The sequence below is a fragment of the Corapipo altera genome, unplaced genomic scaffold (genome assembly GCF_003945725.1).
Source record: "Corapipo altera isolate COAL_440 unplaced genomic scaffold, ASM394572v1 60972, whole genome shotgun sequence".
Classification (NCBI taxonomy): Eukaryota; Metazoa; Chordata; class Aves; order Passeriformes; family Pipridae; genus Corapipo; species Corapipo altera.
In genome coordinates, this window is record NW_020885013.1 from 367,541 (window position 1) to 393,944 (window position 26,404).

Below are 26,404 nucleotides of genomic sequence, written 5' to 3' on the forward strand. Positions count from 1 at the left end.
CGAGGGTGACGCCATCAGCATAAAGCAGTTCCCGGACAAGATGGTTTAAGGTCTTGGTGTGGGCCTTCAGTCGCCTTAGATTGAATAGGCTTCCATCAGTACAATATCGAATGTAGATACCATCTTCTTCATCGAGGTCTACCATGGCCCTTTAGAGCACCATGCTGAAAAAGATTGTGAATAGGGTTGGTGCAAGAACACAGCCTTGTTTCACACCATTCTTTATTAGAAAGGGCTCAGAAGGTGTATCACCATATCTGACTTGACCGTGCTGATCCTCATGAAGTGAGATGATCATTTTAAGGAACTTGGGGGGACATCCTAAACGTTCCAAAATCTGCCATAGACCTTTTCTGCTCACAGTATTGAAAGCCTTGGTGAGATCAACAAAGGATACATAGAGACCTTTGTTCTGTTCCCTACACTTCTCTTGTAGTTGTCTGAGGACAAATACCATGTCTGTGGTACTCCTGTTGGCTCTGAAACCACATTGGCTTTCAGGTAGAAGTTCTTCTGCTATAGCAGGTCTTAGTCTGTGTGGGAGGCGTGTCTGAAGGCACGAGGGATGTGCTAGGGCAGTAGGCCCGAGAGAACATGCGCGGTCACATATAACTCTATTGGCTGAAGAAGTCACATGATATACAGGGATATAAAGTCTCTTTGCCCCACCACCGACGAGGAGCGTACTTCTTCCTTGTTATACAAGGACCGCCTCTACTACAAATGGCCCACCGAATACGGACATTTTAGCTTATATTAAGCCAGATATTTATCCTGGATCAGGAAATCAGCTGGTAGTTCCGTTATCGTCTCGATTTTTCTGAGACGGAAACTTTTACCACAAAAAACTTTGACGTCAGTAAAGTCGTTGTCTCAGTGGTATCTGAGAAACTAAAAGTTAGTTTAGGAGCTCCAAAAATATAGGAAAGTGCACGATAGGAGAAGAGAAGAAAGAAGTTAAGAAGAAATTGAGAGGTCAAGCAGCCACCGGATAGAGCGGAGAGGGTCCACGCAACATCAAAACCGGTGAGTCCAGCTGGAAGGCACCCCGCACACCTAGCACTGCTCCCTGAACGGCAGCGTGTCTGCAACTCGGAGACCCAGGCCACGGAGTACCTTAAGACCGTCAGGGAAAGCCTGTTGGTCCCCATGCATTGGCCAATCTGGTAAAAGCGGCTTGCCGCTGCTGAGAGCTGCGGCCGGACCACGTGTGAGAAGTAGCTTGCAGTTGCAGCCTCTTAACACCTCCAGCCACCGCGGACCCCCGCGGAGCCCCACTTCAGTTTTCTGTCCAGTAGAAACTGCCGCGGTTCCCCGCCTGCTCACCACCGCTGACTGACCCTGCGGGCGTGCTTAAAAGCACTGCCACAAAAAAGCCCCCGCGCTGCATTCAGACCGCGGGGGACTTTACTGAAGGCGCCGTGCCGCGCCTTCCTGCTACGCAGCACCCGACCCCTGCACCGCCCAGCGATCTGCGGGAACCTCGGAGCCGCTGCCGCCCGTTCGCCAGAGAACAGAGCCCACGCCCGCCAATCTCCGCCAGCACCCGCCACCGCGTGACCGACGCCACTGTGCGTCGCTGAAGCCCGCGCCCACGCCAATCGCCTGCAGCCCCTCGCCTGCTCGCCCGCCCGTGCCCGCCGTTGCCCCGCGCCCGCCGCTCGCAACCTGCACTGGGACACCAGCCGCCGACGCCGGGACACTGCACCCTAGCATCGCAGACCCAGTCGACAGAGGACCGGGACAGACCAGCAAACAGACAGACCCTCTTCAGCAGCGCATGCTCACAGCGCCGAGACTCAAGGTAAAATGGGAAACTTTTTCCCCACTGAGCTCTCACAAGACACAGACGCATTAGCTACACTGCTGAAGCCATATTACATACAGGTTACAAGGGCTGAATTAACAGAGTTGGTACGGTTCATTAAAGCAGTTGTACCAGAACTGCCTCTGGTTGAAGCCCTCCACATACAAATTTGGGACAAAATAGGGAATCTTATAAAACTCAAAGCTCAGGGGGGAGACTCCCAAGTGAACAATGCTTTCCCAGCCTGGCAAGCAATAATGTCTGCTTTACGCAGAACACACCAAAGAACAACAAACACACACACCCCCGCTCACGCTGCAAGCATCAGCCCAACTTTTACGCGCCGCAGTTTAAAAACACAAACCCTGTTGAAAATAAGCCTCACTAACACACAGTATAATGTATGGCTGAACGATTTCAGAGAAATCTGTTCCACATATGCTAATGACCCACAAGCAGGGGTAACAACACACCACCTCACAGGGGAGGGTAACTACCGTTCCATAGATGCACAAACCAGGTACAATAGAGAAATATATGAAGTTATAGCCAAACATGCAATGCAGGCAATGAGAAAACTACCCACATCAGACAAAGACACAAACTTGTCATTCACAAAGATAATGCAGGGCCCAACAGAACCTTACACACAATTCCTAGATCGGCTGCAATCTGCCCTAGATAGGCAGATTGAAAACGAGGAAGCCAGGGAAATTCTCAGCAGGCGACTGGCTTTCGAAAACGCTAACGTTGATTGCAAAAGAGTTCTGCAGACTCTTCCTAAAAGGGAAACTTGTAGCATTTCAGAATTAGTTCGTGCCTGCCAGGGGATTGGTTCCTTGACACATCAAACTGATTTACTGGCAGTAGCACTGAGTGCTCAATTGAGAACACAGGAGGGGGCCAGACCCAGAAATGGTTACTACATTTGTGGGGCCCCTGACCACTTCCAAAGGGATTGCCCTCAGAAACCCCTAGTAGTGGCACCCCGCAAGCACCCAGAAGCAAGGAGGGTGCCAAAAAACTGGAGGAGAGGGGCGCTGTCGCACGCCCCGATACAGTAAACACGTGCGACATAAGGGAGCAGGCTGGCAATTTGTGCCCCCCCACAACAGCCAGCAATCTGTGCCCCTACACCCCAGCAAGTACTCTGTGCCCTGCCACCCCAGCCAGCGCTGGGCTGGACTTATCCAACAGGGACACAGTCTTCATAACTTCCACTGAGGTAGTGCTAATCCCGACTGGACGTTGGGGTCCCCTTAGCCCAGGGGTGCACGCACTGCTGATTGGAAGATCCTCCACCACCAGAATGGGTTTGTTTGTGCTGCCGGGAGTAATAGATTCAGATTCTCATAGCGAGATTCTAATAATGGCATGGACCCCTTCACCCCCCTATTTTATCCCAAAAGGACAGAAGATTGCTCAATTAATCCCCTTCTACAGTGCGTCGCCTGCAGGGGAGGGGGGGAGGGAGCGGGGTTCAGGGGCCTTTGGCAGTACAGGACACCCACAAGTTTACTGGGCAGCAGCCATCACAGCCACACAGCCATTCATGACATGCCAAGTTAATGGGCGCAGATTTACAGGCCTTTTGGATTCGGGAGCCGATGTTTCCATCATAAAGGACTCCGAATGGCCACTTGACTGGCCTACTGTTTGCCCAGCTGCAACCATTCAGGGGGTGGGAGGCCCATACAGAGTGCTCAAATACTCACTGTCTTGGGACCAGAGGGACAATTAGCAAAGGTAGCTCCGTTCATAGTTCCAATCCCTTGCTCTTTGTGGGGACGGGACGTACTTGGACAATTTGGCACAGTAATGCAAATTCCTCCTGCAAGTAGCCAGGTTTTTCAATAGGGGCCATTGGTCAGCCGTCCCAAGCACCTATTAAGCTAGTCTGGAAAAGTGACCTGCCGGTCTGGGTAGATCAGTGGTCCATGAAAAAGGAACGGATTGAACATTTAAAAATGCTTGTAAAAGAGCAATTAGAAGCAGGACACATTGTGCCAACAAACAGTCCCTGGAATATTCCTGTATTTTGCATCCCCAAAAAGACTGGCAAATGGAGGATGCTGCAGGACCTCAGGGCAGTCAACGCAGTCATTGAGTTGATGGGGGCATTGCAACCAGGGTTACCCTCACCTGCTATGCTTCCAGTAAATTGGCCACTAATAATAATTGATTTAAAGGACTGCTTTTTTACCATCTTTCTGCACCCCGAGGATGCACCAAGGTTTGCATTTTCCATCCCGGCACTGAACAACTCACAGCCTATGCAAAGGTATCACTGGGTTGTCCTTCCTCAGGGGATGAGGAATAGTCCTACCATATGTCAAACAGTTGTGGTAAACGCTATTCAGCCCATCAGAAAGCGTTTTCCTTCTGCAATAATCTACCACTACATGGATGACATTTTAATTAGCATGGCCACAGAAAATGGACTGCAAATTGTTGTTACTGCTCTGACTGATGCTGTCCAAGAAGCAGGGTTGCAAGTTGCTCCAGAGAAAATCCAGTGATCGCAGCCCTGGACTTACCTTGGATGGAGAATCACACAACAAGAGATTTCCCCACAACCACTGCAGTTCGAGGTAAAAGACACTTTAACCTTACATGAGTTGCAAAAACTCCTGGGAACCATTAATTGGTTAAGGTCCATTCTAGGCTTAACCACAGAGGAGCTACACCCTCTCTTTGTGTTACTAAAGGGGGACTCTGACCTAACGTCTAACAGAGCTCTGACAGCAGAGGTCAAGCAGGCGTTAGACATTTGTGCCAAGGCAATAGAAAATAGGCAGGGCAGGAGGAGAGATCCTGAACTGCCAATCTGCCTGGCCTTAGTTCCCAGCAGGTACCAGCCATTTGCAGTCTTGTTTCAGTGGGACCAGGCTGAAAAGGACCCACTGATGTTTCTAGAATGGCTATTTCTGCCCAACACACCACCTAAAACTGTATGGATGATTAATGAAATGTTTACTAAGCTTGTCATTAAAGGCAAAGGATGACTACAGGAACTGGACGGAAGGGATCCAGCTGTCATCTACATTCCAGCCACGAAGGACAATTTGGAATGGATGTTGGCTGAGGACGTCGAGTTCCAAGCTGCCTTGGCAGGTTTTGATGGTGACATTTCAGTCAATCTCCCTAAGCACAGGCTTTGGGCAGAAATCAGCAATTTACCTTTAAAAGCCACAACCAGATGTAAAACTGAGCTGGTAAAAGGCCTCACAGTCTTTACAGATGCATCTGGGCGAACACAAAAGGCTGCAGTGACTTGGGTAAATCCTGATACAGGACAATGGGAACAGGAGGTACAGACCATAAACCAATGCTCTGTGCAGGTTTTGGAACTAGTTGCCATTCGTATTGCCTTGGGAAAGTTTTCTGAACAACCGGTTAATATTGTTACTGATTCTTGTTATGCTGCAGGGTTAGTTTCATGGCTGGAATGTTCGTTTCTCCAAGATGTTTCTAATCCTCATTTGTTGTTTGAAATGCGCTCTATTTGGGTTCTTGTCAATCACAGAAAGTTTGACTTTTACATAATGCACACCAGGTCTCACACTGACATGCCAGGGCCAATAGCTGAAGGGAACCGGGAAGCTGACAAAGCAGCAATGTTTAACACAGAACCCAGGGTCCTAGAACAGGCAAAATTGTCCCATTCATTTTTTCATCAGAATGCACGCTCTTTAAAGAGACAATTCAAAATAACAATCAATCAGGTTCGAGACTGAGCCTGATTAACTTGTCCAGATTGTCAAAAAATCACCCCCATGCCATCTCAGGAAGGCGTTAACCCCAGAGGGTTAATGTCAAATGAGATTTGGCAGACAGATGTCACACACATCCCCGAATTTGGTACCTTAAAATATGTACATGTAACTGTAGACACACATTCACAATACATAACTGCTACAGCACACACAGGTGAGAAAGCCAAGGATGTAGTGAGACACTGGCTAAGCTGTTTTGCTACCCTTGGCACCTCAAAACAAATAAAGACCGATAACGGACCGGCATACGTCTCTGAAAAGGTAAGGAATTTCCTATCAGAATGGGGAATCTCACATATTACAGGAATCCCACACTCACCTACCGGACAGGCAATTGTAGAAAGGGCACACCGCACATTGAAAGAAATGTTAGTAAAACAGAGAGGGGGGGAGAATCTGTATAGTCCGCAGGAACGTTTGTGGAAAACCACATATGTTATCAATTTTTTAAATTGTGACAGTGCTGAAAGAAGCAGATATGAGAAGCAGCACAAATCTCAGGCGTTTGCCTCTCCCAAGCCACTAGTCATGATAAAAGATTTGATTTCAGGGCAATGGACAGGACCCCTAGATCTTATGACTTGGGGGAGAGGTTACACTTGCGTGGCAACAGGAAAAGAACTGAAGTGGATCCCCTCCAGGTGTGTAAAGCCCTATTTAGGTACACAATCACAGCTGCAAGAACCAGATAACGCAGAAGTTTAAGCAGAGTTACATTATGTTTCAAGTTTATATTAATGAATGACCAATGTGGTAACAAGCAATCTACAAAATATTGGTGTATGTATGAGAGTGAATGACGGCCGTCAGTGAATGAGATGTGTGAATGAATAAAAGAATTGTGTGACTAGACAAATATAAAAACACAGAACACCTCACAAAACCACATTACCTACACCACAAGGTCACTTTAAGAGAATTGAGTTTTTGCTATGTTTACCCTGTTTCTTAAATAAAGTTTGAAATCTCCAGTTATTAAAAAAACCCTCAGGTTAATAAAGGTTATAGTTTACACACGGTTGTCGCTGGGACAGAGAGATTTCTGTGAACAATTTTTCCTGCACTCTGTAGGCCTTGCTTGCCATGGAAGTGTCAAGCGTGTATTGTTTATACTTACAGACTGTGTGAAAATATGTGATGCTTATACTTGTTAGCTGGGTGTCTAATTATAAGGTTTGAGAACATAATATGTTTATAGAAAGAAAACCTTGAGAAACTGAAGATAATGAAACACCTGCAAATTTAGTAAAACCCTAAAAGCAGATTAATTAGAAAGAGGTTTCTATGCCAAGGATGATTTCAGATCGCGTGGACAGAACATCAGGTCCAATGAACTGGGGACATGAGACGCGTGCACAGACTGAGCTATCCAATCACCTTCTTATAAGCATGTGTCCCAAACAAACTAAACTGTATAAAAGTTAACTGATTTAAATAATAAATTGACATATGCTGACCATAATGGTCTGCGAGCATTATGTTCATGCCTCCCCATCGATAACTGGTGCCCGAAACGGGACGGGACATCCTCTTCGTCGAGTTCTGAGGGACGTAAGGCGAATAGAAGGACGTGGGAGAAGCAGCCGTTTACAGGTAGCGTGACCCCCGGTGCTACGGAACAAAGCCATGCGCATGGTGAAAAAGAAATCTTGCCCTGATCAGGTGAGTCGGTTGAAGAAAGGAGAATTGGGGTTTGCTCTTTCAAAAGAAGAGGCAATGCAAACGCTCCTTTATTTTATTCTCTCTGAGAGAGATTCTAATTATGACGAAAAAGCCCTTAAAGAGTTACTAATCCCCACAGTTAAAGCTGCCTTTGAGGTGTCCATTTGGGATGCTATAAAGGAACAGTTAGGGAAAAAATCACAAAAAAGATTTGACGAAGTAGCTCGCTATTTTACATTGTGGTAGTTGCTGACTGAAACAGAGCAATTTCTAAGGACTGAGAGGCAAGTTACAGCTTTAGCCTATGCTGCGTTAGCAAGCAGCGAAACTGAAAGCAAAGAGAGCGAGTCATTTTATCAGTTTTTATTCATTTTGTCAACGATTGTGCTGCCGGCGAGTTTCAAAGTGCAGGCTTCTGCCCGACCGTCAGCCAGCGGCCCCAGCAGCAGCTCATCCTTAGCCCCGGAGAATTCCAAAGTGGAGGACGTTAGGGAGGCCACTGCCAGCTGCGCCTTCCCTCGCGGTGAGCTCTCCACCACCCCGCCCGCGCCGAGCCCCGACCGAGAGTCCCGAGCTGACGGAGCCCCTCCGGCGCCACCCTGGCCAGAAGCCGCTTGCCCATCTGCGAACGCGACCGCCGCTGCCGCAAACCCCGCGCCGCGCCCTGCCAGTCCTGCCGCCACTGCCCCTGTGTCGCCCGTGCCCGCTGCCTGCCGCGACCCCGCCTTCGCCATAGCCCGCGCTGACCGACCACCGTCGCACCCTGATCGACATCATCACCACGCGACACCGACCCCGACCCGCCGAGCCCGGCAAGAGACAGTCTCGGTAAGAAGAAACGGGGAGGGGGGAAGGAACCACGAAACAGCCCACTCCTGTGCCGCCCTATCTATCGCTGCTGCCGTCTGCCCCCCCTGTTCCTGATTCGACATCGAACTACGAGAACAGACAGAGAGACTCAAAGACCCGAGTGCAGCTGCAAGAAAAGTTTTTCAGACATCTGTGGCAGTACAGAAGTTAAAGCGACAAAACCCCTCTTGCCAGCTCCCTGTAGCCCCATGCAGGCAGGTTCCCCCAAGCCCTTTTCTGTCGCTTCCACCACCTCCTCAAACTCTATTTCAGGGAGGGGGGAGGAGGGTGGGACCGTGCTGGAAAGATCTGTAAATCTGCTGTTTGAAAGATCAGGGGCTGGCGAAAGTGAAAAGTCTGGAGTAGAGATAGAAAGAGATTCTGTGAGATGCTATAATAAAAACTTTAGTTTTTAACTACTAACACATTCCCAGTTATAACAGATGCGGGAGACAATAGAAGTTATTATGCATTAAATTAGAAGATGCTAAAAGAAGCTACATCTATAATTATTCAGTATGGGTTGAGATCAGGTTATACTACATTTGTATTACAGTATTTTAAGAATAAGTATTATCTTCAATAATAAACACCTTTCTCTTTTTTTTTTTTTCTCTTAGCTCTTTAAACTTTATCTGATATTCTAGTAGCAAGAATGCTTGTATAAACTGGAAACACTGAAGTCTGTAAGAGTCTGTACTGTTCCTTGCACTGCAGTATTTTGGATTTTTTTTGGTTGTATTGATCTTTAACTACTTGAGAAAGCTTTGAAGTTCTTGGACCCCTAGAAGAAATATTAGAGCTTAGTTTTTATGCTCCTTGTCAATTTGCTAGTTTAATATCAAACACCTGACCTAATTTTTATTTCTTCTCCTTTTGCTGCATATATAATTTAGCTTTCTTAGGACCTTGTTATGGCTTAGATGAGACTTAAGTTACAGCACTATTGATTGAGAGAGTTTAAACATAAAAAATGTTCCCTGAATGCTTATACATCCCAAACCAAATATTGATACATTACTTTTCTTTTGCAAATCGCATTTAACTGTAGGCCTAAATGATCTATAGAAATTCCTTTCTTTTTACCCATGAATCTTATTTTGTACTTATTACCTATCTGTACTTTTCAGCTGAAACGAGCAGAATAGAGGGGCAGAATCACCTCCCTTGACCTGCCAGCCATGCTTATTTTTGATGCAGCCCAGGACATGATTGGCTTTCTGGGCTGCAAATGCACATTGCCAGGTCATGTCCAGCCTCTCATCCACCAGCATCTCCAAGGCCTTCTCCACAGGGCTGGTCTCAATCTGTTCATTCCCCAGCCTGTATTGATATGGGGGTTACCCTGACCCAGGTGCAGCACCTTGCACTTGGTCTTATTAAACCTCATGAGATTCCCATGCGCCTACTTCTCGAGCTTGTCCAGGTCCCTCTGGATGGCATCCCATCCTTCAGGTGTCAACCACACCACTCAGCTTGGTGTCATCTGCAAACTTGCTGAGGGAGCACTTGATCCTTTCGTCTGTCATTAATGAAGATATTAAATAACACTGGTCCCAATATGGAGCCCTGAGGGACACCACTTGTCTCTGATATCCATCAGGACTCTGAGCCATTGACAACTACCCTCGGGATGCGACTGTCCAACCAACTTCTTATCCAACTAACAGTCCACTCATCTAATCCATCTCTTTCCAATTTAGAGAGAAGGATGTTGTGGGGGATCGTGTCAAAGGCTTTACAGATGTTCAGATAAGATGACAACTGCTGGTTCAAAATCCAGTGGGAAAAAATTAATCCCACTCAAGTTGCCCCCGCTCCCCTGCCCCCTTCTGACAGCAGAGTAAACACTAGTTAGTATCAATTTTACTGAAAAAACTCTCAATAAGCACAGCAATATCAATAAAAGCACAAAAGAGAGAGTGCTCTACCCACAAAAGGGTATTCACCACCAAACAAACAAAAACGCTCCCTGAAAAGAGCAGCTGACATGATTTTCCCAGACAAAGGCAAGATGGCACCTGGCTCCCCCCAACCCTGCACTGGACCACATGGCTTGGGAGAATAAAAGCAATGTGGCAAATGAGTTTCTAGGGTTTAACCTCCTCCCTCCCCCCCCCAAAAAACAACAGAAAACAGGGGCAAAACAAAACTTGGGAAACTATTTCATCCGAATAAGGAGTTATCCTGCCAAGCTGCTCACTCCACGCCACCCAGCAAGGTTCAGGTCCCCCTGTGGCTCTCTGTGGGTGATGGTGGCAGAGGCCACGTGATGTGGTCGCAGGCAATCTCCCTCTCCAGTGGCAGTGGTGGTGCTGGCATGGTTGGGGACGGTTCTGACCTGCAGTGGTGTGGCTCCCTCTCTCTGAGGTGGCAGTGTCAGGGCTCTCGGTGGCTGCAGCAGTTTTACCTCAGTGCTGAGAAGCCATGCAGTCCCAACCTCGGCCTGGCACACCCTCTTCTATGAGCCTGGCAAAAGATGGCAACCCTTCCGTTTCCGGCCCCCGTCTTTTCCTGCTGAAACCATGCGTCCTCCTCAATGTGAGTGGTATGGAATTAAACAGTGCTAGAAACTCCACTCTTTTTCTCTATAACCATGACATATCTTTCTTTGTCCACTGATGTAGTCATTCCATCACAGAAGGTCACTAGGTTGGTTAGGCAGGACTTGCCTTTGGGTGAAGCCATACTGGCTGCCTCGAATCACCTCCCTGTCCTCCATGTGCCTTAGCATAGCTTCTAGAAGGATCTGTTCCATGATCTTCCCAGGCACAGAGGTGCTCCCTGAATAGTTTAAGGTTTGCTCTCCTGAAGTCCAGAGTAGCAACTCTACAATCCTTTTTTCTTATTACACTGAAAATTTTAAATGCAACCATTTCATGGTCATCGTGGCCAAGACAGCCACCTACCTTCACATCTTTCCTGAGTCCTTCTCATATTCACAGATAGCGAGTCTAGAAGGACATCTTTCCTAATTGGCTCACTGAGTGCCTGTCACAAGAAGTTATCTCCCACAAGCTTCAAGAATTTCCAAGACCTGCTTGGCACAGCAGTATCATATTCCCAGTTGATGTCTGGGAAGTTGAAATCTCCCATGAGGACAAGGGTTACTGATCCAGAGATTTCTCTTAATTACCTATAGAATAGTGCTTACATCCTGTCTGGACAATCAGTAGTAGACATCCACTGTACCATCTCCTTTGTTTTCCATCCCCCTAATCCTCACCCAGAAGCTCTCAAAAACATCGTCACTAACTGTAGGGTCTGTACAATCAAACCTCTGTCTTACATATAGTGCAACACCTCCACCTTACCTGCCCTGCTTATCCTTCCTAAACAGCCTGTAGCCCTCCATCCCAGCACTCCAGTCATGGGACTCATTCTACCAAGTCTGGCTACTACCAATGAAATCATAGCTCTGGGAACTGACCAACGCTTCCAGTTCATTGTATTTGCTTCTCATAATGCATGTGTTAGTGTACAAGCCTTTCAGATACGCTACTGAGTCCTCCATGCTCCCAGGACCAGTGTAAATATTCCCACTAGCACTGCCATTCTCAGGAAATGCCATGCCAGCCCTTGGCTTACCTACTGAAATCCTTTTGGTATCCCCTTCCCCCACTGATTATAGTTTAAAGCCCTCTCAATCAGTCCTGTCAGCTTATGCCGAGACAGATTTTCTCCATCGGGACAGGTGGATCCTGTCAGGCCCTAGCATAACTTGTGTCTCAAAGGCTCTTCCATGGTTTAAAAAAAAATAATTTTGGTGGAGACACCAGTCCTGGAGCAAGGTATGTATGTCCTGGAGAAAAGTATTGATGTACTGGAGTTAGGTATTGATATCCTGGACTCACCTGTTTCTTCCAAAGTCTCCCCCCATTACTGGGTGGATTGAGGAAATCACTGCCTGTGCTCCCAAAATTTTAACATTCTTTCCAGGGTTCTGAAATCTTTTTTGATTGGCCTCAGAATTTTTCTTGAGACATCATTTGTACCCATGTAGAAGAGCAGGAATGGATAGCAGTCTGAAGGCTGTACTAATCTCTTTGATCTTGTGGTGATGCCTCTATTTCGAGCCTCAGGGAGGTAACAGGTTCCCTGAAAAGAGACTCTGGTCTGCAAATGGGTGCTTCCATTCTGCACAGGAGGTAATCAGCAAGGACCATATGTCGTGGGTTGACCCTGGACAGAATTTAGGCACCCACAAAAATTGCTAAGAGCTGGGAGGGGTCACACAGGCAAGACAGACTCAACATGGGGATAATACTAAAATTTATTACTAAAAAGATAAGAGCTAAAGAGTGAGAAATAAAACAGTCTTAAAAACACTTTCTAACCACCCCTCCTTCCTTCCATGTTTTCCATCCTCCCCCTGCATCAGTGCAGGGAAAGAAGTCCACTCCTCAGGCAACAGGTCTTCCAAATCTGCTATCCCATAGGTCACTCTTCCATGGGGTGCAGGGGGTCTCTGCACCTCAATGGTCCTTCATGGGCTGCAGGGGGGACACCTGATCTTCACCACTGATTACAGGGGAGCCAAAGCTCTGAGTCCTTCCCCTATTCCATGGCGTCCCTCCCACAAGTAACAGTCCTTGAGGGACCTCTCCAATGTGGGTCCATCCCTCAGGCAGTAGTTCTTCCATATCTACTGTCCCGAGAGTTTCTTCTCCATCCTTCATAGGACGCAGTCCTTCAGGGAGGGTAAGCTGTACCAACGTGAGTTCCCCACAGGGCCACAAGTCTCTTGAAGTACTCTGCTCCATCCTGGGCCTTCCACAGAGGGCAGTCTTCTTCATGCATACACCCACTCCAGCATGGGCATGGCTGCACAGCGGCAGGGCCACCCCAGCCTATCCTGACTGGGATGGGGGGGGAATGCCTGCCAGTGGGACCACTCTGCCTGCCGGCCGGGGCAGGTCTGGGGGGGCTGCGGGGCCACACTCCATGCTGCTGCATGCCTGGGCCCCAGCCCCGGCCGCCCCTTTGCAGGGGCTGCCCCTCAGCTCAGTTGGCACTGCCAAGAGCAGCACGGGCGGCTCGGCTGGGACGGGCTCGGGGGGTGCTGTGGGGCCACAAGCCCTGACCCCAGCCCCGGCCTCAGCCCTGGCCCCAGCCCCTTCACAGGGGCCGCTGCTGCCTGCTCCACGCTAGGTGCCGAGAGGCCCAGGATGGCCTGCCGCCCCCCCCCCCCCACCGCAGCAGGGGAGTTGGCGGGGCTGCCCGGGAGCTACGGTCAGCTGTCCCCTCACTAGAATTTCTTCTGCGCAACAAACTTTTTCTTAAATATGTTATCACAGAGGCACAACAATTGGCTGTCCCTTGGTCAAACAGCAGGAAGTCCCTCCTGTAGTCAGCTGTCATTGGCTCCACGGGGGAGGGGGGGAAACTTCTAGCATCTTCTAACAGAAATCACCCCATGTAGCCCCCTCCCTGCTGAGAAAAAAAAAACAGCCACAGAAATCCATTACACCATAACTCACCATTGTTTCTTCTTGGCACTGGTCTTAATACAGGTCTTTCTGCAAGACTACTTGTGCAGGTTCCTCCTCTATCTCATTATGCGCTTCATCGACTGTACCCAGGGTCTTGTACCTATTCTGTACTGGTATCTTAGAGGCTAAGGAGGGGTTTCTCTTACTGTCTTGTCCTGTAACCTTCTTCCACCCTGTACTGGGTTTGCGTGGCAAGGTTTTGGTAGCAGAGGGGGGCTACAGGGGTGGCTTCCATGAGAAACTGCTAGAAGTTTCCTTTATGTCTGACAGAGCCAATTCCAGCAGGCTGCAAGGCCAAACCAATCAGAGATGGTAGTAACAATCTGTGATAGCATATTTAAGAAGGAAAAGAAAGTTGCTGAGCAGATGTAATTGCACTCAGAGAAGAGAGAAGCGAGAATATGTGAGAGGAACAACTATGCAGACACCAAGGTCAGTGCAAAAGGAGGGAGAGGAGGTGCTCCAGGTGCTGGAGCTGAGATTCCCCTGCAGCCTGTGGTGAAGACAATAGTGAAACAGGCTGTCCCTCTGCAGCCTATAGAGGTCCACAAGGATGCAGAGATCCACCTGCAGCCTGTGGAGGAGACCAATGATGGAGGAGGTGGATGCCTGATAGAAGGTTTTGAACCTGTGAGAAGCCTGTGCTGGAGCAGGATCGTGACAGGGACCTGCAGACCTGTGGAGGGAGGAGCCCACGCTAGAGCAGGTTTCCTGGTAGGACTTGTGACCTTGTGGGGGACCCATGCTGGAGTAGGCTGTGCCTGAAGGACTGCATCCAGTGGAAAAGTAACCTGTGTTGAAGCAGTTCGTGGAGAACTGTTGCCCATGGGATGGACTCACATTGGAGAAGTTCGTGGAGGACAGTTCCCTGTGGGAGGGACCCCAAGCTGGAGCAGGGGAAGGACTCCTCTCTCTGAGCAGCATCAGAAACAACATGTGATGAACTGACCATAACCCCCATTCCCCATCTCCCTTCATTGCTGGAGGGGAGGGGATAGAACCCGTGAAGGAGGAAGGGGTGGGGGGAAGGTGTTTTTAAGATTTATTTTGCTTCTCATTATTCTGCTCTGATTTTGTTAGTAATAAATTCACTTAATTTCCCCAATTTGAGTCTGTTTTGCCTGTGATGGTGATTGGTAAGTGATCTCTCCCTGTCCTTATCTCAACCCATGAACCAACCCTTCATTATATTTTCTCTTCCTGGTCCAGTTGCAGAGGGGAGTAATAGAGCGGCTTTGGTGAGCACCTGGCATCCAGATAGGGTCAACCCACTACAGGTGCAAATATTAAGTCCTGTCAGACATAGTTAAGAAAGCTATGTTGATATTGAATAGGCAGAAAAACAAATATCCATGTGTTAAAGGTTTACTTGTTCTAAAAAACCAAGTGGGAATTTTTTTTCTTTCCCCTGCATCATTATGAAAGAGGGATGTTAAATGAGGGAGGGGGAGGGTGATTTTTTGGCTGGGGTGATTGACACACACAAAAGAACTGACTGCAGTCTGTATTCCAGACTGATGACCCTCAGAAGACTGGTGGGGGAGAGGTAAGTGGTTTTTTCTCTCCTTGGGAAACGGCAGGCACTCCACATTTGCCCTGACTCAGGGAGGGTGTGTGTGTGGTGGGATTCCATGGTTCATTTTGTTTTCAGCCAGGTCATCTGGCTGCTTCTGGCCTTGGTTTGCCTCCGTTCTCCTGTGCCCTGTTCTCCCCCCAGCCCGGACTCGCTCAAATTTAATTGGAGAGGCTTGGTTGATCTGTGAAGGAACCTTTGGGGGAGGAGGCCACCCCTTCCCTCCTCTGCTCCCATGCTTGTGCCTGTCGATGAGGGGGAAAGTCCTGGCCGGAGCCAGCACATGTGAGTCTGTGGGAAAGAGCCCTTTTTTCCCCTTTTCCCCTTCCCCTGCCTACCATTACAGAGCAACTGCAGACTCTGCTCCTCAAGAGATCCAACAGTGCCCCCTCTCGATCGTGGTTAGAATTGTGCCAAAAGGCGGAATGTACTGAAATGTTTTTTTGGAGGGAACTTTGGGTACAGAATTATTGTTTAGTTGTTTTTGTGTTCTTTTGTTGTTCTACCAATACACATATATCCTTTAATAAAGGACCATTATTTTTTTCTTTCTCCATACTTCCTCAATTGGAGCCTCTTAATTTTGGATTTACAATTGCTTAAAAGGAGGAGCTTGGTCTTCCTCATAACTCATCCTCCTTAGCAAAACACTTCAGTCTCATCAAACTGAAAAATAATTGACGCCCAACGTGAGGCTCAAAGAGAGAAAAGGTGGAAAAGGAATAACTGCCCTTGTGTGATTTACACGCATTTTGAACCTGTAGGCATCATGATGCTTGGGGTTGTTGCTTTCCTCTGGCACATAACCATGCCAAGATATCTGTCTCATCTGTCGATATGTTTCAGCTCAGATATTAAGACCCTCATTGCGATAAGTACCTTCGAGTTTGTGCATTGGGTTTATGACACAGCAAACTCAACACTTGTGATTTTCATCTGGAATATGTCCTCAAGGATGCACTACTGCTTCCTAAGCTGTTTCCTCTGGGGGTTTAAGGATAATGGCACCCATCCCTATGGAGAAATACAGGGGGGTATATTTGCCCAACCCTTCATCCATTTTCTCCTTGGATCCTGTACAATTGCCTCTGGGAAATTTAAATTCTCCTTAAATGTCAGAGACATTTTACTTTTTGGGCTTTTCGTGCAAGTTTGTGCCATTACGGTATACCTAATATACAAAGCTAGGGCCAGAAATTATTGAGAACATGTCCAGAAGCCTACCCCAGGGGTGGAAAACCTCGAGTGCCATGGGTTATGGGAGGTGTATCAGGGTTTAATTACACTGATACTTTTGGTCTGTGTTTGGCCCAGCCACCTGTGAGAGTTTATCTTTTTCCTGCCAAGTTATGAGAAAACAAGCACTGATAATCGGGAACTTTGTCACTGAAGAGAGCTTCTTGTATAAACTATATCTAATTGCTGTTTTATGATTGACTCATCGTCCTCCAAAGTCGTTTGAAGGAGAAATTGAAGACTAGTGTGATGAAGTAAACCCCTAGACTCATTTGGAAAAGACCTCCCCAGGTGCAGTACGCAGGCACAGGGAAAGCCATGCATGCGCAGAAGAGATATTACTTGCATAACGGGGGGTGGGACTGAAGGCCTCTAGCTAGGTGGTGCTGGCCACACTTGCCCAGGTAGACGTCACCAATTAATTGTATAAAAAGCAGATAGCTTATGTTGGATGGGAAGCTAGCTTCACATCAAGGACAACGTTGCCTTTTCACAGGGACGCCTGCCAATTTGTGAGCCTACTGACTCTCCGAGACTGCAGCTTCTGCTATGGGTGATTCTAGGCATTCTGGGTCAGTAAGATAACTTTATAAGAAACACCTGGGTAATTGGGGAAGTTGTACCAAGGGCTTATTTTCCTCCTCTTTCCCCTTTTTCGGGCTTGTTCATTTTGTTGGCCACCTCTTGGTAATAAATATCAGTTTTTGTTGAGATTTCAACGGTGTCATGGTTTCAGTTTCAGTATGCTCTGAACTCTCCCTAATATAGGAGAATATGGGTAAATTCCTAGAAAGTTGTTCAGCTACTACAACATGGAAGCTCACCCTCGAACAACTCCTAAACCCTACAAAAATAATGAAAGCCGTGAGGGAGAGAGGTCGTGATAGACCCATGGAGAGGCAGCTGGCAGTTGCATGTGGGGCTTTGGCCATTGCCTACCGGAAGCTGCTCGGTAGGGTGCAGTACTTCCAGGGAAAAGGAAAAGACGAAAATAAGATGGCTGATACCATGGTGACTCAGGATAGGGCCAAATCAAAGGGACAGACCAAGTCAATGGAGGTTGCCCCTATCCAAAAGAGGAAATATAAAACCAAATCGGTTCACCCAACTGACGATTATGGGGAGGCAGCACCCTCACAGGCAGCTCGTCCAGAGCCAGAAATCATCACTGAGTCCTTATCGTATAACAACCTCCGGAGCTTATGGGCAGATGTTATTTGTCTCTCAAATGAGCTCATTCTGACCTGGATGATTCGAGTTTGGGACTCTACGGGTGATGCCATAAACCTTGATGGTGATGAAGCAAGGTTCTTGAGGTCTATTGCCCAGGATGTGGGTATCGAGGAGGCGTTCCTGAGAGAATCAAAGCCCTTGTCTCTCTGGACACGGCTTTTGGACAGTGTGATGGAGAGGTTCATTTACAGAGATTCCTTGCAGGTAGACCATTATGCAAAGGGCTGGAAGACCATAGAGGAGGGGATCCTACACCTGAGGGCAATGGCACTGTTGGAGGTACTGTTTGGAAGGGATGGGCAACCCACCAACGATCCTGACAGGGTTAAGTGTACACCACAGATGTGGTGGAGCCTCACACGTATGGAGCCGTCTGCACATGCCAGTTACCTGACAACATTGCAGGCTGGGGAGAAGCAAGAGTCAGTGATGTCTATAATAAATAAACTTTGGTTGTATGACAGTATGATCGAAGGACCACTACAGGTCCACATCTCCACTGTAAAGATGTTGATTAAGGACCTGAAGACACTAACTACAGAGGTGAAAGATAAACAGGAGAGACTGAAAGAGAGGATTGAGGGAAACAGTTTCCATATGGCCCCAGTGAGAACCAGATGCCCTCCAACTAGAGAGAGCGGACAGACCTCACAAACCGAGTTGTGGTATTTCCTAACTGACCATGGAGAAGACATGAGACAGTGGGACAGGAAACCTACCTGTGTCCTAGCAACCTGAGTACAAGAGCTGAAAGAGAGAGAAAAAGGGAAGTCTGTGAAAGTGAGTGCAATACCGGTATCCTGTGGACAGGGATCTGACCCACTAGAAGGTACCTCCTGTCAGTATTCACAGGAAAAAAACTGTGATTGGCAGAACAAAGGTCAGTGTTAGAGGGGCCCTGCCTCTAACCAGGTAGAGGCAAGGGACAACTGTGTCTATTGGACTGTGTGGATCAGATGGCCTGGCACGTCAGACCCACAAGAATACCAGGCTTTGGTTGACGCTGGTGCTCAGTGTACATTAATGCCCTCAGGACATGTGGGATCAGAGACTATTTCCATTTCTGGGGTGACAGGAGGGTCTCAAGAGTTGACCATATTGGAAGCTGAGGTGAGCTTAACCAGGAAGGACTGGCAGAAACACCCCATTGTGACTGGTCCAGATGCCCCATGTATCCTGGGCATTGACTACCTCAGGAATGGGTATTTCAAAGACCCAAAGGGACATAGATGGGCTTTTGGAATAGCTACTGTGGAGACAGAGGTGGCTAAACAGTTGAATTTGTTATCAGGCCTCTCAGAGAACCCTTCTACTGTGGGATTGTTGAAGGTTGAGGAACTGCAAGTGCCAATTGCCACCATAATAGTGCATCGTTGGCAGTACCGAACAAACCGAGACTATGATCCCCATCCATAAGATGATCCGTGAGCTGGAGAGTCAAGGGGTGATCAGCAAGACCCACTCACCCTTCAACAGTCCCATCTGGCCTGTGCGTAAGTCTGATGGAGAATGGAGATTGACTGTGGACTATCGTGGCCTGAATGAAGTCACCCCGCCACTGAGTGCCACCGTTCCAGACATGTCGGAACTCCAGTACGAGCTGGAGTCCAAGGCAGCGAGGTGGTACGCCACTATTGACATTGCAAATACGTTCTTCTCCATTCCCTTAGCAGTAGAGTATAGGTTGCAATTTGCTTTCACCTAGAGGGGTGTGCAGTACACCTGGAACCGATTGCCCCAGGGGTGGAAACACAGTCCCACCATCTGCCACGGACTGATCCAGGCTACACTAGGGAAGGGTGAGGCTCCAGAACACCTGCAGTACATTGATGACATCATTGTATGGGGGGACACAGCAGAGGACATTTCTGAAAAAGGGAAGAAAATCATCCAGATTCTTCTGGGAGCCGGGTTTGCCATCAAAAAAAGTAAGGTCAAGGGACCTGCCCGAAAGATCCAGTTCCCGGGGGTGAAATGGCAAGATGGGCGTTGCCAGATCCTGACAGAAGTCATCGATAAGATCACAGCAATGGCCCCACCGACCAGCAAGAAGGAAACACAAGCTGTTCTGGGTGCCATAGGTTTCTGGAGGATGCATATCCCTGAGTACAGCCAAATCATAAGCCTTCTCTATCTGGTAACCCACAAGAAGAATGATTTCCAGTGGGGCCCTGAACAGCAGCAGGCATTTGAACAGATTAAGCAGGAGATTGCCCATGCTGTAGCCCTTGGGCCAGTCAGGACAGGACCAGATGTGAAGAATGTACTCTATTCTACAGTTGGGGATAAAGGTCTTTCCTGGAGCCTCTGGCAAAAGGTGTGTGATAAACAAAGTCTTGAGTTTCTATAAGTTTTGAATAATAGTTTATTATATGGTAAAAGCAAGCAGCTGGCTGGGTGACAGAAATGGGACCAGTTTCCCAAATCTGCACACCCTTACTACAGGGTACATTTAGTATTTATCTTAGCTACTTCATGCATATTAATTATATCACATACATATACATTCTACAGGTTTTTGCTAAGTATTTAATATGGGTTTTCTTACAACTAAAGCTAAAAGGGTTATCTCTACAACCAGTCATAATTCATGTATTCTTGGACGAACAAGTGCCTAAAAATTTAAAGTTCTACTATATTTCATTCTTAGGATAGTAAGGAGGTTTTAGGTCTCTTGACCTTGTGAGGGTCTGTTTTATTTCTTTATGGGGGTGTAATTAAGTTTTACAATCCGTTTGTTTTATTTTGATGTAATCACCCATTTGTTTCACGAATCATGATTATTTATATATCACAGGTGCCTGGTGAGACCCGAGGTCGCCCACTTGGGTTCTGGAGTCGAATCTACAGAGGATCTGAAGCCAACTACACCCCAACAGAGAAGGAGATCCCAGCAGCTTATGAAGGAGTACAAGCTGCCTCAGAGGTGATTGGCACAGAACAGTTCCTCCTGGCACCTCGATTAGCAGTGCTGAGTTGGATAGTCAAGGGAAAGGCACCTTCTACGCATCATGCCATTGAAGCTACATGGAGTAAGTGGATCACTCTGATCACACAGCACGCCCGTATTGGAAATCCAAATCACTCTGGGATCCTAGAAATCATCACGAACTGGCCAGAAGGTGAGAATTTTGGTCTAGCAGATGAAGAAGAAGGAGAGCAGGTGGTACGAGCTGAGGAAGCCCCACCATGCAATCAACTACCAGAAGAAGAAACATGCTATGCCCCCTTCACTGATGGTTCCTGTCACATTGTAGGAATGAAACGTAAATGGAAAGCAGCTGTATGGAACCCCACATGACAAGCTATAGAAACTACTGAAGGAGAAGGGAAATTGAGCCAATTCACAGAGTTCAAAGCTGTCCAGTTGGCATTGGACATTGCCGAACGAGAGAAGTGGCTAAAGCTTTACCTCTACACTGACTCGTGGATGGTGGCCAATGCTCTGTGGGGGTGGTTGGACAGATGGAAGAAGACCAATTGGAAACGCGGAGGGAAACCCATCTGGGCTGCTGATATGTGGCAAGACATTGCTACCCGGGTAGAGAAGTTAATCATGAGAGTCTGCCACGTAGATGCCCATGTGCCCAAAAATCGAGCCAATGAGGAACATCGCAACAACAAACAGGCAGACCAAGCTGCACAAGTTGAGGTGTCACAGGTAGATCTGGACTAGCAGCACAGAGTTGTTCCTAGCGCGATGGGCCCATGATGCCTCAGGCCATCAGGGCAGAGATGTCACCTATAGATGGGCATGAAAGCGAGGGGTGGGCTTAACCATGGACGCTATTTCCCAGATTATCCATGATTGTGAGACCTGCACTGCCATTAAATAGGTTAAGAGACTGAAGCCCCTATGGTATGGTGGACGTTGGAGTAAGTATAGGTATGGGGAGGCCTGGCAGGTTGATTACATCACACTGCCACGAACCTGCCAAGGTAAGCGTTATGAGCTCACCATGGTGGAAGCCACCACTGGATGGCTGGAGATGCATCCAGTGCCCCATGCCACTGCTCGAAATACCATCCTGGGTCTTGAAAAGCAAGTCCTGTAGCAACACGGCACCCCAGAGCTAATTGAGTCAGATAATGGGACCCATTTCAAGAACAGCCTAGTTACCACCTGGGTGAAGGAGCATGGTTTTGAGTGGGTGTATCACATCCCATACCATGCAGCAGCCACGGGGAAGGTTGAACGGTGTAATGGACTGTTAAAAACCACCCTGAAGGCGTTGCGTGGAGGGACTTTCAAGCACTGGGATCAGCACCTAGCAAAGGCTATATGGTTAGTCAACACTAGAGGCTCCATCAATCGAGCCAGCCCTACCCAGTCAGAGGCCCTTCACGCTGTAGATGGAGACAGAGTCCCAGTGATTCACATGAGGGGTATGTTAGGTAAAACAGTTCGGATCAACCCTGCCTCGAGCAAAGGCAAACCCATCTGTGGGATTGTTTTTGCCCAAGGACCCAGTTGCACATGGTGGGTGATGCAGGAAGATGGAGAAACCCGGTGTATACCTCAAGGGGATCTTATCTTCGGGTGAACTGGTCATAACTCTGTGCCTGTATCTGTATTTGTATTTACGTATTTGTGAATGTGTATATAGGTAGAATAATGCATGTACACACGTAGTTCAAAGGTTTAATTTGATAGAGTGTGGTGGCATGGGAAAGGAAAAAAAATTAGGGGTGGATAATGCCATAGGTTTACTTGTTCTAAAAAAACCAAGGGGGAATTTTTTTCTTTCCCCTGCATGGCTGTAAAAGATGTTGAAGAGGGAGGGAGAGGGTGATTGACACACACAAAAGAACTAACTAGCAGGCCTGCATTCCAGACTGATGGCTGTCAGAAGACTGGGGGGGGAGGAGGTAAGTTTTTACTGCTCTCCTCGGGAAACAGCAGTCACTTCACTTTTGCCCTGACTCAGGGAGAGTGTGTGTGTGGAAAGGCTCCAAGTTTGCTTTGTTATCAGCCGAGTCATCTGCTTCTGGCCCCGGTTCGCCTCTGTTCTTCTGCGCTCTGTGTTGCCCCCAGCCCAGACTTGCTCAGATTTCATCAGAGAAGCTTGACTCTTCTGCGAAGGAACCTTTGGGGGAGTCCCGGCCCAAGTCAGATGCTGACAGCATGAGTTTGTGGGAAGAGCCCCTTTCTCCCCTTTTCCCCTTCCCCTTCTTGGTGGGAGGGGACATCTCCATTTTTGGCTTCTCCCACGCACCGGCACCCCCATGCGGCAACTGCCAGAGCCCAACAGTGCCCCCTGCCAGCCACCACAGAGAAACTGCAGGTTCTGCACCTCCAGAGATCCAACAATGCCCCCTCCTGATTGTGGTTAGAATTGCGCCAAAAGGCAGAAAGTACCGAACTGTTTCCTTTTTGAAGGGGACTTTTGGGTACAGGATTATTGTTTAGTTGTTTTTGTGTTCTTTCATTGTTCTACCAATACACATATATCCTTTAATAAAGGGTTGTTATTTTTCTTTCTCCATACTTCCTCAATTGGAGCCTCTTAATTTTGGATTTACAATTGCTTAGAGGGAGGAGCTTGGTCTTCCTCATAACTCATTTTCCTTAGCAAAACACTTCAGTCTCATCAGAGACACTAGGGAATCAGGCATTGACAAGGCAATTGGAAGAGGGACGAGAGTGCTTAGTCTCTGGAAGTGACTCCTGTCAAGCATGAAGGAAATCAGCCTGACTGGGAATGAGTGGCAAAAGCACCCCATTGTGAGTGGCCCAGAGGCTCCGTGCATCCTTGGCATAGACTACCTCAGGAGAGGGTAATTTCCTTGAAATTCAAGGACCCAAAAGGGTACCGGATGGGCTTTTGGTACAGCTACCTTGGAGGCAGTTAAGCAGCTGTCTACCTTGCCTGGTCTCTCAATTGACCCTTATGTTGTGGGGCTGCTGAAGGCTGAGGAACAACAGGAGTTGATCTCTACCACAACAGGGCACCAGCAGCACTATCGCAACAACTGAGACTCCCTGATTCCCATCCATGAGTTCATTCATCAACTGAGGAGGCAAGGAGTGATAAGTAGGACCTGCTCACCCTTTAATAGTCCCATATGGTCAGTGCAAAAGTCTAATGGAGAGTGGAGACTAACAGTAGACGATCATGGCTTGAATGAAGTTCTGCCACTGCTGAACTTCACTATTTATACCTTTTAGCAAAAAAAGTCATTAATGTTCATTGGTTACAAGTTACATAGTTCTCTCATTAATTAGTATTCTACCTTCTATTAGTTAAATGATTCTATCATTTCTTCTGCTAATTAGTCCACATGTGCAGTCTTCTTCTTCTTTTGAGTCCATGGATTTCTTGAGTTGGTGGGCCATAAGTTGGTGATTGTGATCTCCCCCTGCCAGAATTATCCTTTATCTAGTTTGATGAGTTGACCTTCTTTGTTCCTCACAATATGGTCTTATCTTGGTTTTTTCACAACGTCCTTGTTTTGTTTGTTCAGGATTCCGTTGTGCCTGGTTTCAGTTGATATATTATCTCAAGTTTCTTCTTTCTATTCTCTCTGTCTAGTTGCAGTTACTGAGGCTTACTAAAGCTGCAATTACTGAGACATGTTAAGCATAAATTATATATATGGAAGCCATACATCAATAGTGCTGTGCTTTGTATTGGTAGCTAGAAAGGTGTTGATAACATACCAGTGTTTTGGCTACTGCTAAACAATGTTTGCACAACATCAAGGCCGCTCTCTTCCACATTTCCCTTCCCCCCTCATCCCCAAAGGCCAGAAGGCTGGGAGTGGGCAAGATCTTGACAGGGGACATAGTCAGGACAGCTGACCCAAACTGATGAAAGGGATAATACATACCATATGACATCTGCTCAGCAACAAAAGCTAAGAGAAAGGAGAAGGAATGGAGGGGACATTCATTATTAAGAAGTTTGTCATCCAGAGCAACCACTGCCCTACTTCCAGGGAAGTGGTTGGACATCACTTGATGATAAGAAGTAGAGAATAAATCTTTTGTTTTCCTCCCAGAGCAATAGTTATGCATGCTGAAGCCCTGCTTCCTGGGATGGATATCGCTTGCTGATGGGAAGTAGAGAATAAAATCTTTTGCTTTTTTCTTTTCTTCCACATGCATGACCTTTTATTTTATTAAACTGCCTTTATCTTGACCCACAAGTTCTTTTCCATTTTATTTTCAAAGAATCATTACAGTTGGAAAAGACCTCCAAGATCACTGAGTCCAACCTTTGACCAAACATCACCATCCCAACTAAACCATAGCACTAAGTGCCACGTCCAGTCATTTCTTAAACACTTCCAGGAATGGTGAAACCTCCACCTCCCTAGGCAGCCCTTTCCAATGCTTAACCATCCTTTCAGTTACAATCAGTAACTCTTCAGGGGTTATTTTTCACTGAGTTGTGAGAAAAAATTTCTGCCCTTTGGATTCTCTTTGATGACTGTGTGACACTCTACAGAGGTAAAAAGCAGAAGTGACTTAGTTCAGTCTGCTCTACAGGGCTATGCTGGGAGAGGGATCCAGCACAAGTCACCCAATACAAGATTAAGAGATTATGGGTCATACCATAGACATTTTCAGCAGTTGGCATCTACTGTGGAAACTTCCCCAGATAGCCACAGTTCAGTGACTAGTTCGTTTGTTGTTAGCAAGGAAACTATGTGTAAGTGGTATGACAACAAGGGGTTGTGGGATGATTAGTGTTGTAATTAACCCAGAAGTAGTTGGCATTACTGCAGTCCCAGGATCTGAGCACTTGTTCAAGCCAATCCATTTCTGAGCTCTGCTTCTCTGCTTTTGTTTTCTCTCCTCCTTTTCTCCTCCCCTTCACTGGAGTACTCAAGTAGTTGGATGTGTGTCCAAGCCCTCCCAATCCTCAAAGTCATCCCTCTCCCTGTCAGACACTCAATTCTCTTCTCAATTTATGCCAATAAGGAGTAATTCTACCAAAGTTAGTAGAGTTAAATTAATTAAGAAATCTTGGTGTAAGTGAACAGAATAAACCTCTTCAAAGCTTTCATTGAACATCTATCAATACAGCCCATCTGTTTCATGCTGCTCATAAACTCACTTTAAATAACAAGCTAGCCAGGTGTTTAATGGCTTTGGCGGGGTGGGGGTGGTGGTGGTTTTCTCTTTCTCTCGGCACTGGATCTTCCCCGCGTTTGGAGAGTGGTTATGGAGAGACAGCTCCACGTTTTTTTTTCTTTCCACTGCCGCTTCCACTTGCTATCGTCGCTTCGGAAAGTTCAGAACGCTTAATGTAAGGGTCCAGGAACTTCGTTTATTGTAGATTGACAGCAGCTTAATATACACTCCATAATAGGCTCATGAATATTACAGAAATTAGGCTCATTATTGGCCCACAGTTAGGTGGTGATATCATCTTAACTGTCTTCCATTGTTTACACAGGTGGTGTGTTAAGTGCTTTTGTTTTGCTAATGCCAAGCTCCTGTTTTTCAGCTCAATTTAGAATACCCAAGGACACTGCTGCTTTCTCACAGTCTGCTATCTCATACCTTCTCACGGCCTAGCTAGAGGCCTGCGTCTTATACTTTAGCAGCTCATCCATGGCTTTAGCCATGTCCATATGTCCACACATTTCTAACCAATTCTCTACAAATTCCCCCGTTTTTATTTTGGGCCAATAATGCTTTCTTTGTCGTAGTATTTACACGTTTAGCAATACAAGAAAAGGCAACATGAGCTATTACTAAGATTACAATAACTGTCAACACCCATCGTAGGCTTTCCTTAATACAACTTAGAGCCTATTCAGACAT

At 47.2% G+C, this 26,404-nt stretch overlaps 1 long non-coding RNA gene across 1 annotated transcript; it reads left to right on the forward strand.

Moving 5' to 3' along the window:
• Nucleotides 1-542: 542 nt before the first annotated feature.
• On the forward strand, nucleotides 543-25,628 carry LOC113958941. The gene is made up of 3 exons (XR_003531657.1): nucleotides 543-654; nucleotides 20,751-20,762; nucleotides 25,618-25,628. It is a non-coding gene; the product is annotated as an uncharacterized LOC113958941 (long non-coding RNA).
• Nucleotides 25,629-26,404: the final 776 nt, after the last annotated feature.